The following is a 13,238-nucleotide window of genomic DNA, read 5'->3' on the forward strand; positions in this document are numbered from 1 at the left end:
GCCGTGTCCGCACACACACCGGTGCCAGCCTGGTACAGAGCCGTGTCCGTACTCACCGATGCTAGCCTGGTACAGAGCCGTGTCTGCACACACACCGGTACCAGCCTGGTACAGAGCCGTGTCCGCGCACACACCGGTACCAGCCTGGTACAGAGCAGTGTCCGTACACACACCGGTACCAGCCTGGTACAGAGCCGTGTCCGCACACACTCCGGTGCCAGTCTGGTACAGAGCCGTGTCCGCGCACACACCGGTGCCAGCCTGGTACAGAGCAGTGTCCGTACACACACCGGTACCAGCCTGGTACAGAGCCGTGCCAGCCTGGTACAGAGCCGTGTCCGCACACACACCGGTGCCAGCCTGGTACAGAGCCGTGTCCGCACACACACCGGTGCCAGCCTGGTACAGAGCCGTGTCCGCACACACACCGGTGCCAGCCTGGTACAGAGCCGTGTCCGCACACACACCGGTGCCAGCCTGGTACAGAGCCGTGTCCGTACTCACCGATGCTAGCCTGGTACAGAGCCGTGTCCGCGCACACACCGGTACCAGCCTGGTACAGAGCCGTGTCCGCGCACACACCGGTACCAGCCTGGTACAGAGCCGTGTCCGCACACTCCGGTGCCAGCCTGGTACAGAGCCGTGTCCGCACACTCCGGTGCCAGCCTGGTACAGAGCCTTGTCCGCACACACCGGTGCCAGCCTGGTACAGAGCCGTGTCCGCACACACCGGTGCCAGCCTAGCACAAAACAAAATAACCTGCTCTCTCCTCCTGGATCACGCATTAAGCTTTGCAGTGCTTACAAGCTCACTGTGAAAGATTCTGGGAGCACGGAGCATTTTTGGCCACCTGCCATGTACCTTCTACTTGTTGCCAAAAACAATAAAATTAAACAGTCGGGGAGAACAGGGACACATTTTAATATGTAAATTTGCATATCTGCAAGTTTTTACAGTCAATTTGCAAATGTACCCGTTTTAGACGATAAGAAAACCTCTTTAATTTTGTATGAAAAGGGATTAATGAGAAAAAAAATCCTGCTATTTTTTGTTCCTTTTTTTTTCGCCACTCACTGAGCAGTATAACTAACATTTTAGGTTTATTATTCATGTTAATATGGATGAGGCGATAGTGGATGGAGCGAGACATGATGTCCCAGATGTGCTCAATCGGATTCAGGTCTGGGGAACGGGCGAGCCAGTCCATAGCTTCAATGCCTTCATCTTGCAGGAACTGCTGACACACTCCAGCCACATGAGGTCTGGCATTGTCCTGCATTAGGAGGAACCCAGGGCCAAACGCACCAGCATATGGTCTCACAAGGGGTCTGAGGATCTCACCTCGGTACCTAATGGCAGTCAGGCTACCTCTGGCGAGCACATGGAGGGCTGTGCGGCCCTCCAAAGAAATGCCACCCCACACCATTACTGACCCCCTGCCAAACCGGTCATGCTGAAGGATGTTGCAGGCAGCAGATCGCTCTCCACGGCGTCTCCAGACTCTGTCACGTCTGTCACATGTGCTCAGTGTGAACCTGCTTTCATCTGTGAAGAGCACAGGGCGCCAGTGGCGACTTTGCCAATCCTGGTGTTCTGTGGCAAATGCCAAGCGTCCTGCACGGTGTTGGGATGTGAGCACAACCCCCATCTGTGGACGTCGGGCCCTTATACCACTCTCATGGAGTCGGTTTCTAACCGTTTGTGCAGATACATGCACATTTGTGGCCTGCTGGAGGTCATTTTGCAGGGCTCTGGCAGTGCTCCTCCTGTTCCTCCTTGCACAAAGGCAGAGGTAGCGGTCCTGCTGCTGGGTTGTTGCCCTCCTACGGCCCCCTCCACGTCTCCTGGTGTACTGGCCTGTCTCCTGGTAGCGCCTCCAGACTCTGGACACTACGCTGACAGACACAGCAAACCTTCTTGCCACAGCTCGCATTGATGTGGATGAGCTGCACTACCTGAGCAACTTCTGTGGGTTGTAGAGTCCGTCTCATGCTACCACGAATGTGAAAGCACAACCAACATTCAAAAGTGACCAAAACATCAGCCAGAAAGCATTGGTACTGAGATGTGGTCTGTGGTCCCCACCTGCAGAACCACTCCTTTATTGAGTGTGTCTTGATAATTGCCAATAATTTCCATCTATTGTCTATTTCATTTGCACAACAGCATGTGAAATTGATTGTCAATCAGTGTTGCTTCCTAAGTGGACAGTTTGATTTCACAGAAGTTTGATCTACTTGGAGTTATATTCTGTTGTTTAAGTGTTCCCTTTATTTTTTTGAGCAGTGTATATTTATGTCTATAGTACTATATTAGTGCTACATGGGGATTTTTTTTCCACACTATGGGACATGACGGTGTAATCTGCAGTAACGAAGTGCAATACTCCTGTACTGCAGTGTATTCCTACAAGTTACTGTTAACTTATTAAGCGCTGAGTTTAATAGGCAAATAAAGATGGCAGACAGATGGTTGCCATGATAATCCATTATCAGCCTCTCCGCGTGTACAAGTCAAAGGGTACTGATGGACGGGGGTTCCCCTGTTACTCTATCAGCTAAACCCTTTTGATTGTGTGGTCATTTTTCCCAGAGGTATCTAAGGAGTAAAAAGGCCAGAATCTGAGTTGGCTCAAATCCCGGCCATCACATCAGGTTGCTGGCTGTATGTAACATTCAAGTTACTCTCGGTGACTCTGTAAGGGCGGGGCATAAACATAGTGCACTGAGACTTAGTACTACCCGCTGCCGTGTCTGGCACTTGGCGCTAGCCCGCTGCCGTGTCTGGCACTTGGCGCTAGCCCGCTGTCGTGTCTGGCACTTGGCGCTAGCCCGCTGCCGTGTCTGATACATTCACCAAATGTAAATCAGTAAAGTACAGTCAAAGGTGTCCTAAAGTTCTGTGCACCTGACAGGATAGTTTGCCCTCATATAGGCCCATTTTACAAAAAACATACATTTCATGAACTTTACAGTCAGAACTCTGTGACCTTCATGAGCCTTCAGGAACGTGGCTGTCTGGATGAGCGAGTGCACGTGTTTGTGGATTTATTAGGCTGGGGCAGGAATCTCCTTCACATACGGTTCCTATTACCATCCCTCCACAGCTCTGTGTTATCCTCAGAAGCTTTACCTTGGAGCTTTTTTTTTACAATCCTTCTGTCATGAGACTGCCTGCCGCACCCTGGATGAAGAATGTGACATGCGGTATTTTGTCTCCCAGGCCTAGTATCCCCATTAGTATTAATGTCAAGTAAAACATGTGCAAAAAATCTCTTCTATTGGCTACCATTGATGAAGAAACATACTTGTAACTTTCCGGTGATAAAGTATATCGGAGCGAGGTATGGGAATAGGTAAGCTGTGGCCTTAACAGTGGGCCTTTGGCTAAACTAAAGTAAAATATCTGTAGAAGGCTGACTTTTACAGTAGCATGGGTAGTCACCTGGCCAGGACAAGCCGGTCTAAAGGCCTTAATCAGCTGAGCGAGCATCCTCCATCAATGGCATAAGCAAACATGGCCATGATCAGTGACAAACAAGCAACTGCTCCATCATTTTATGATCCCATCTTAGATGTGGGCCCTAGATATTGTCATTAGTGGAAGCATGCAGTGGCTTGCGAAAGTTGTCACCCTCTTGCCTTTTTATCTATTTTGCTACATTACAACCTGTTTAAATATTTTTATACTCCAATTTGTGTGTGATGCATCAGCACTAAATAGTTTAAGTTGTTGAAGTGAAGTGAGAACAATATAGGCATAAACTTAAATTTATGGCATGTGTATATATATTCACCCCTTTTGCTATGAAGACCCTAAAAATTTCTGGTGCAAGCAATTACCTTCATAAGTCACATGTTTGGTGAAAGGAAGTCCACCTGTGTGCAATCAAAGTGTCATATGGTCTGTCAATATATTCACACCTTTTCTGAAAGGCCACAGAGGCTGCAACACCATTAAGCAAGAGGCACCACTAAACAAACAACACCATGAAGACCAAGGAGATCTCCAAACAAGTCAGGGACAAAGTTGTTGAGAAGTACAAGTCAGGGTTCGGTTATAAAAAAAAAAAAATATCCCAATCTCTTGATGATCCCCGGGGCACTATCAAATCCATTATCATCAAATGAAAAGAACAAGGTACCACAACAAACCTGCCAAGAGAGGACCGCCCACTAAAACTCCCAGCCCGGGCAAGGGGGGCATTAGAGAGGCAGCACAGAGACCAAAGGTAACCCTGAAGGAGCTGCAGAGTTCCCAAGTAGAGACTGGAATATCTGTCCATAGGACCACAATAAGACGTACACTCCATAGAGGTGGCCTTTTTAAGGAAGAATGGGCAGAAAAAAGCCTTTACTTACACACAAAAATTGTAAGACTTGTTTTGAGTTTGCCAAAACACATGTGGGAGACTCCCCAAATGTATGGAGGAAGGTGCTGTGGTCAGAGGAGGCCAAAATTGAACTTATTAGCCACCAAGGTAAACGGTATGTCTGGTGCCAAACCAACACAACTCATCACCCCAAGAACACCATCCCCACAGTGAAACATGGTGGAGGCAGCATCATGGTGTGGGGATGTTTTTCGGCAGCAGGGACAGGGAAAATGATCCAATTCGAGGGGAAGATGGATGATGCAAAATACAGAGAGATTCCTGAGCAAAACCCTGTTTTAGTCTCAGTGATTGAAAACTGGGACGGAGGTTCACCTTCCAACAAGACAATGACCCAAAGCATACTGCTAAAGAAACACTCAAGTGGTTTAAGGGGAAACGTGTAAATGTTTTGGAGTGGGCGAGTCAAAGCCCAGACCTTAATCCAATTGAGAATCTGTGATCAGACTTGAAGATAGTTGTTCACCAGAGGAAACCATCTAACTTGAAGCTGGAGCAGTTTTGCCTTGAGGACTGGGGAAAAATCGCAGGGGCAAGAGTGACTTACAGCTGTAATTGCAGCACAAACAGGCAATACAAAGTACTGACTTTAGGGGGGTAAATATTTATGCACACTGAAGTTTTCAGTGATTTTATCCTATTTTGTTATTTGCTTTGAAATAAAAAGAAAACTAAATGCTCACAGTTGCAGGCATGATCTTTATATGAACTGATGCAAACCCTCAAAAAAAACAAACAAACGTGAAACTCCAGGTTGAGAGGTAGAAAAATATGAAAAATGCTAAGGGGGTTAATACTTTCGCACGCCACTGTATTTTCTCATGCCAACTACATACAAACTGTATAGGGACCGAGCAATTGTAGTTTGTCCCTATACAGTTTGCATTGGCTCTGTGAGTGGGACGCTAAATGAGCACCGAATGACTTCTTGTGCTGTGACGAGCCCATGTCATTCCATATTGCGCCTGACACGGGTGACGTTCTTCTGTGCGTTACTTGCCTTAGAGACGCCATCGGCAGCAGCAGCCTTGGCGGAGTATGTGCTTGTTCTGCTCGGTGTATTGTAAGTAATATGTGTACTTGGCATTAGTCACCTCTGAGCAAATACTTCTTCTAGCATCTGCTTTATGCTCACCAGTCTGCGTGGTCTAGATATCTGCTCCCCATCAATCACCATGGTGAAATGAGAAAAAAAAAGATGTGTGCATTATTAAAGTGCCTAATGTGTGGAAAGATGCAATATTTACATACAAACATGTCAAGGTAAAAGGGCCCTATGACATTAATGAAGTGTTAAATGAAGCCTTAAGGGACACGCCACATGGAGTGTCATTAATATGTCCAAAAACCATTGCAACACGTGGCTGTTGCATTTTTTAAATGTATTGTTAAATGGCCGCACAGTTTTGCTGGTAAATCTGCTATTTAACTGCATAATTGTGCAGCCATTGAACATTTAGTTTAAAACACGCGGTGGCACATGGTGGCTTTGGCCACGTCAATGCCGCTCTGTGGAGCCCTACCTTTAGGCACCAGTCAGACATCCGTGTATCAGGGTTTGACTGCAACGCATGGACTGGTTGTGTGTCTCCTGGCCCGAAACTGACCGCCTTGTATATGCTATTGAGCCTGTCAAGTTTGGGTCAGTAGACCCACGGCCGGTCTGTGCATCACTGTCCTAACACGCCAATGAGTCATGGACGTCTGTATTCGCCCTCAGGTCTGATGCACCTAGCAGGACCATGTATATCCGTCTGTACAGAAGCACACTGGATCCATGCGGCTCTTACAATACGCTTTCACACATTGAATGTTTGTTGTGGAATTTACCTTGTGAATCCATGTTAACATTTTGCAACCACGTTCAGTAAGGGATTTAGGCTATATTTGACCCCATCCTAATACTTGGCCTACATTCACTCATCCGTCTGAGTGTTATCATGCTAGAGGAACGCAGCGCCTTCATTCTCAGATGTCATCCTAGTTGCATCTGTTATAGTCTACCTGCTTCAGTGAAAAAATGTCTGAACTTTTTATCCATTGACTCTTGGGAATGGATGAAATTCAAAAGTACAAGGTATGTCTTCTGTCTTTCATACGTTTTATACAGATCCCCATAAAGGTTGACCACTACTTTTATATTGATGGCCTATCTTTAGGATAGGCCATCAATGTCTGGTCGGGGGTCCGGCAACCCGCCGATCAGCTGTTATCGTGGTGGCTGACCATTCTTATGGTGGTTTCAGCCCTGGAGATGTTCTGTAGTTTACAATACAAGTCAACGTTAAGGTTCAAAAGATGCCCACATGTCTTTTTGATCGTTTTAACCAGAGTTTTTGCTTGAAAATCTACTAGCGGTTTCTTCATTGATGAATGGAGTTAAAACAAAACAAAGTTTGGAAAATGCCATTAAAAAGACTGCACAAAAATGCTCAAAGAAACCCTTAAAAACTACTGTTGGCTAAAAAATCTGCTTCAAATGTAAAAGTGGTGTAAATTACAACAGAAATTCATGCTAGTCCCTTAGTAGCGACACAGCAGCTGAAAGATGCCCCACATTCATTATAAGGTATTTGGCGCATCCTACTCCAGCGCACCCTACATCAAGTCTGGCATACAAAGTGCCAGTCTTTGAGTCGGGCCACTTTGTCCCATTTATGCTAGTACATTTAAGGTTTATTCAGGTTTTCTTTTTTTTGAGGAGGATAAATTTGACGTGGTTGTAAGTAATTCATGTGGTTTTTGACGAGGGGTTTTGGCTCTGATGTGGTTTTGAAGACGTTTTTAAAGCATTTTTTTCTGCAACCCTTTAACTCAGCAGTGTCCGGTTGCAAGTAAATGTCACTTCTTTTTTTTCTTTTGAGGTTTTCAAAACCTCATCTGAAAAAAGAAAAATCCACATTAACAAAAAAATGTGGATTTCCCATTTAAGATCAATAGGAAGATTATTCAAAGATTATTATTTAAAGCAGTTTTTATATGGATTTTCATTCAGATCTTTATCAAAATCATCATTTAAAAAAAAAAAACTGCGTCAAATTCCACATAGAAAAAAAAGTTCTTCAAATCCACTTGCAATAAAGTTGCCATTCATTTGAATAGGAAAATGTACCTATAGTGCACATTGTTTTTTTTCCATGGATCTTTAACTCACAAACCCATCATGCAGTGTATGGCATCTGATACATAGTGCCCGTTGATTGGAGTGCATGAATCAGCTTTCAGGTTCGCTTTAAAGAGAACCAGTCAGCACCAGAGAGAGACATGGCTATAATGGTGGTGTTAGGCCACGTTCGGTATTTGGTCAGTATTTTACATCCGTATTTGTAAGCCAAAACCAGGAGTGGAAAAATCAGAGGAAAAGTATAATAGAAACACGTCCCCACTTCTGTATTTCTCACCCACTCCTGGTTTTAACTTACAAAAACTAAGGTAACATACTGACCAAATACGGCATGTGTGAACGTGGCCTAATACTGATTACACTGTGTTCCAAATTATTATGCAAAAAGTGTTTAGGAGTGATAAGGGAAGAATTTGTTTGTTTGTCAGTTAAACTCATTGATGGTGATGTGTGTCAGGGCTCTTTATATCACTGTAAGCAATTGCAGACACCTGTGCTAATTAGTTTGGCAGGTGTGTCCAATGAAAGGCAAGACTACTTAAGAAGGCTGTCCCACATTATTAAGCAGCCTACATTTTCTGCCAAAATGCGAAAGAAAAAGGATGTGTCGGCTGCTGAGAAGCAACAAATTGTGGAGTGTTTAGGTCAAGGCATGACTACAATCAACATTGCCATGACACTTCATCCTGATCATCGCACAATCAAGAAGTATGTAGCTGATTCACAGTACACACGTGTGCGTGCTGATAAGGGAAAATTGAGGACTCTTTCCTACAGGCAATTACGCCAGGTTAAAAGAGCAGCGGCAAAAAAGCCTTGTCATAGCAGCAGAAAAGTTTTTGAAGCAGCTGGTGCCTCCAACGTCCCCCGAACAACAAGATGCAGGGTCCTTCAGAGGTTTGCAGCTGTGCGTAAGCCATCCTGTCGACCTCCACTATCCACTGTACACAAGCAGAAACGGCTCCAGTGGGCCAAACAATACATGAAGACTGACTTCAAAACTGTTTTGTTCACCGATGAGTGCCGTGCAACGCTCGATGGTCCAGATGGATGGAGTGGAGGATGGCTGGTTGATGGACACCCCATGCAAACACGGCTACGGCGCCAACAAGGAGGAGGTGGAGTAATGTTTTGGGCTGGAATCATTGGGAGAGAGATTGTCGGCCCCTTTAGGATCCCTGAAGGGGTAAAGATGAACTCCATAATGTATGTTGAGTTTCTCAAACAGAACTTCCTGCCATGGTTCAAGAAGAAGAACCGTGTATTCCGCAGCAAGATCATTTTCATGCATGATAATGCCCCGTCTCATGCTGCACATAACACATCTGCATCTCTGGCTGCTATGGGCATAAAAGGGGACAAACTTATGGTGTGGCACCCATGCTCCCCTGACCTCAACCCCATTGAGAACCTCTGGAGCATCATCGAAAGGAGTGTCTATGATGGCGGGAGGCAGTGCACATCTAAGCAACAGCTCTGGGAGGGTATTCTGTCCTCATGCAAAACAATTAAAGCAGAAACCATCCAAAACCTGACAAATTCAATGGACGAGAGAGTTCAGAAGCTCCTTTCCAACAAGGGGTCCTATGTGCAAATGTAACATCACCTAGAATAAAGTTTTGAGTTGAAAACTGTTTGATTTCAGTTTCTAATAACCTGCTAATGCTTATAATTTCAAAAATGACCATTTTTTTGTTCTTTATTAAAATGAAAAGGTTGAAAACTCTGCTGTCATAATAATTTGGAACATGCATTTTGAGTGCAGTTTGAGTTTTTTATTTTTTTAAAAATATACTGTTATCATAGGCAGCTTGTACAAAAACCTTTCAATTGTACTCTAATAGTTATTTGACTGGAAAATTACAATGACTGCAATTCATATAGGTAATTTGGGAAAATCTGAGAAAATATTATTTGCATAATAATTTGGAACACAGTGTATATTGATACACTTACTGAGCAAATCCACCTTGTTCTTCTTCAATCACCATTTCAAGTTTTCTGCTCATCAGATTTCGGTGCACAGGGGCCTTACTGTACTCTGGGTCTTCTCCTCCCTGTCTGTGATTCCCCGGCCCCCCTGTTTGCCTCCGGTCTGTGAATGATCTACCTTCAATGTTAGAAATCTCAGCAGTAATCTGTCATTCAGAGACCGGAGACAGGCGGAGGGGCCAGGGAATTATAGAAAGGGAGGAGGAAAAGACCCAGAATACAGTCCAGCCCCTGTGCACCAAAATCTAATTGGCAGAAAACTTCAAATTCTGATTACAGAAGAACAACAAGGTGGATTTCTTCACTAAGGGTATATGGTAATTGTAATCAGTATTACTGTACAGCGCCATTACAGCCATGTCTTTCTTTTACTTTACAAAATCATGCTGACAGGTTCTCTTTAAGCCAGAATCCAAGCAGTATTATTTGGAGGACCCCTCTGAACAGCATTGTGTTGAGCTCTGTGCGCATCACAATTCTGGCTTATGCTCAGCATAGAGCCAGCGTGTACCAAACATATAGTGATGTGTGCAACTGTACATCCTACACAATTCCAATAGGATCACGTATTATACAACATATGTTTCTTTGTAGGTTGCATTAGTAAAAAGTCTACTACACTTACAAATCCAAAATGCTGTGCAGCTGGTTACCACCAAAGATGTGCCAAAAGGACACATGGATTATTAGAACGGGACCGAGACCTATTAGGAGTATTCCTGGTACGTACAGTGGGAAAAATAAGTATTTGATACACTGCCGATTTTGCACGTTTTCCAACCTACAAAGTAGGGAGAGGTCTGTAAATTTTATCATAGGTACACAACTGTGAGGCTGTGTGCCCACAATGCGGATTTAATGCTTTTCCGCAGCGGTATTTCCGCCGTGAAGATGCATTAAAATCTCTTGTTAAGATGTCTGCCATGTTTCCCAATTATCATTGCGGAAAAATCCACAGCACAACCAATTTGGGCACGATTTCGCGGCTCAATCGCGCCTATTGACTTGCATTGAACCGCATAAAATCTGCATGTATAGCTTTATACATACGGACTTTATGCGGTTCAATGCACGGATGGTACCCGGGTCTGGAGAAGAGGAGACTCTCCTCCAACCCGTGTACCATGTACCAGCCCGCAAGTTATAAAAAAAAAAAGAATATAAAGTAAAAAATAAAAAAATTCATACTTCGCTCTCTGGCAGTGTTGACGTCAGAGGTCAGGTGATAGTCGCGTGACCATCAGCTGATTAAATGACGTCACCGCAGGTCCTGCCAGTACACCGCGGGCCGCAGAGGAAAGCGGATCGCCGCCGGGAGGAGACCTGGGGCAGCTGGAGAGGTGAGTATAGGGTTTTTCTTTTTACTTTTTTAATTCTTTTTTTTGTATAGATGCACCATTTGAAAGCAGAACTCTCCTCATAAGTTGGTCACACAATATAAATCCATGCCAGTTGCATGGATTTATATTGTGTGACCAACTTATGGTCAAGTCCTTTTCCAAATGCATTTGAGTGATGCTCAAAACCGCTTGGGAAAACCGCTTGAAAAAACGCATGTAAAAACGCTTAAAAAAACGCATGTAAAATCCGCATGCGTTTTTTTCTGCCAGGGAGAGGAAAAACCGCTCAGGAAATTTCTGCTTCAAATCTGCATCGTGAGGCTATGTGCCAACGATGCAGAAATGAAGCAGAAAATTTCTGCAGCATTTCTGCATCTCCCTGGCAGAAAAAAACGCATGCAGATTGTGCATGCGTTTTTGCTGCAGAATACATGCGGATCCACATGCGGGTTCACATGCGTTTCCGCATGCAGATTGACAAGCACTTTCCAGGCGATAGCATCACTTGGAAAGTGCTTGACAACTAGGTCACACTGTATAAATCCATGCAAACAGCATGGATTTATACAGTGTGAACCGTAAAAATTAAAACAAATAAAGCTATACTCACCCCCGAGGCCCCGGCGTGGCTGCAGCGCTGCTTCCTGGCTGGTTCCCGGCTGCCGGCATATCGCGAGACAGAGCGGTGAAGGGCCTGCGGTCACATGACTGTGACGTCACCGAAGGTCCTTCAGCGCTGCTGGCATTCAGAGAGAAGACGCCGGACAGGTGAGTATAAACTTTATTTGTTATTTTATTCTTTTTTTACAGGTACAATGGTACCCAGGTCTGGATGAGAGTCTCCTCTCCTCCAGAACTGGGTACCATCCGCACATAGAGACGCATAGAAGCCGCTTGTAAAAATGTACAGTCGCGGTTTCTGTGCGTCTCAATGCAAGTCAATGGCTTGAGTTCCGCTGCACTTCCGCAAAATTAAATGACATGCTGCGGATTTTTGTACGCAGCATAAACGCTGCGGAAAAATCCGCAGCATGTGCATAGAACATGCGGAATCCCCTTGGGGACCATGGGGTGCGGATTACCTAGCGTTTCAGCTGCGGAAATTCCGCAGCATAAACGCTTGAAAAACGCTACGTGGGCACACAGCCTGAGAGTCAGAATCTAAAAAAAATCCAGGAAATCACATTGTATGATTAAATTGCATTTTACTGCAAGAATTCTGGCTCTCACAGACCTGTTGGTTTTTCTTTAAGAAGCCCTCCTACTCTTCACTCATTACCTGTACTAACTGCACCTGTTTGAGCTCGTTACCTGTATAAAAGACACGTGTCCACACACTCAATCACACTCCAACCTCTCCACCATGGCCAAGACCAAAGAGCTGTCTATGGACGCCGGGGACAAAATTGTAGACCTGCACAAGGCTGGGATGGGCTACAGGACAATATGCAAGCAGCTTTGTGAGAAGGCAACAACTGTTGGCGCAATTATTAGAAAATGGAAGAAACACAAGATGACTGTCAATTTTCGTCGGTCTTGGGCTCCATACAAGATCCTGCCTCGTGGGTTAAGGATGATTCTGAGAGAGGTCAGGAATCGGCCCAGAACTAAACTGGAGGACCTGGTCAATGATCTGAAGAAAGCTGGGACCACAGTGTCAAACATTACTGTTACTAACACACTACACCATCATGGATCCCATGCTCATGCCAGTACATTTCCAGGCCCGTGTTAACTTCGCCAATTACCATCTGGATGATCCAGAGGAGGCATGGGAGAAGGTCATGTGGTCAAATGACACCAAAATACAACTTTTTGGTATCAACTCCACTCGCCGTGTTTGGAGGAAGAAGGAGAATGAGTACAACCCCAAGAACACCGTCCCAACCTTGAAGCATAGTGGGGGAAACATCATATTTTGCAGGGCTGTGGAGTCAGTCTGTGTCCATTTTGATGGAGTCGGAATCTGTATAAAATGGACCAACTCAATGCAGTTTGTGGGGAATATTTTTTTCATAATTTGGGAAAGTTATGAAATGTCCTATAAATGTCTGTTCTATTCCTGATCTAAGGGTCTAGACTTTTAGCTGAGATGAATCTGTGCTACAGTAAATTCATCACTTAAACATAAGCCATGTATGAGGGAGTCGTGGAGTCGAAGTTGGTGTCATGGAAATTGAGGAGTCGGAGGCTTGGCTTACCGACTCCACAGCCCTGATACTTTTGAGGGTGTTTTTCTGCAAAGGGGACAGGACGACTCCGTATTGAAGGGAGGATGGATGGCGTCATGTATTGCGAGATTTTGGCCAACAACCTCCTTCCCTCAGTAAGAGCATTGAAGATGGGTCGTGACTGAGTCTTCCAGCATGACAATGACCCAAAACACAC

This window comes from Phyllobates terribilis, unplaced genomic scaffold, assembly GCF_046119375.1.
Source record: "Phyllobates terribilis strain yellow unplaced genomic scaffold, ASM4611937v1 Scaffold_11__3_contigs__length_659146591, whole genome shotgun sequence".
NCBI lineage: Eukaryota > Metazoa > Chordata > Amphibia > Anura > Dendrobatidae > Phyllobates > Phyllobates terribilis.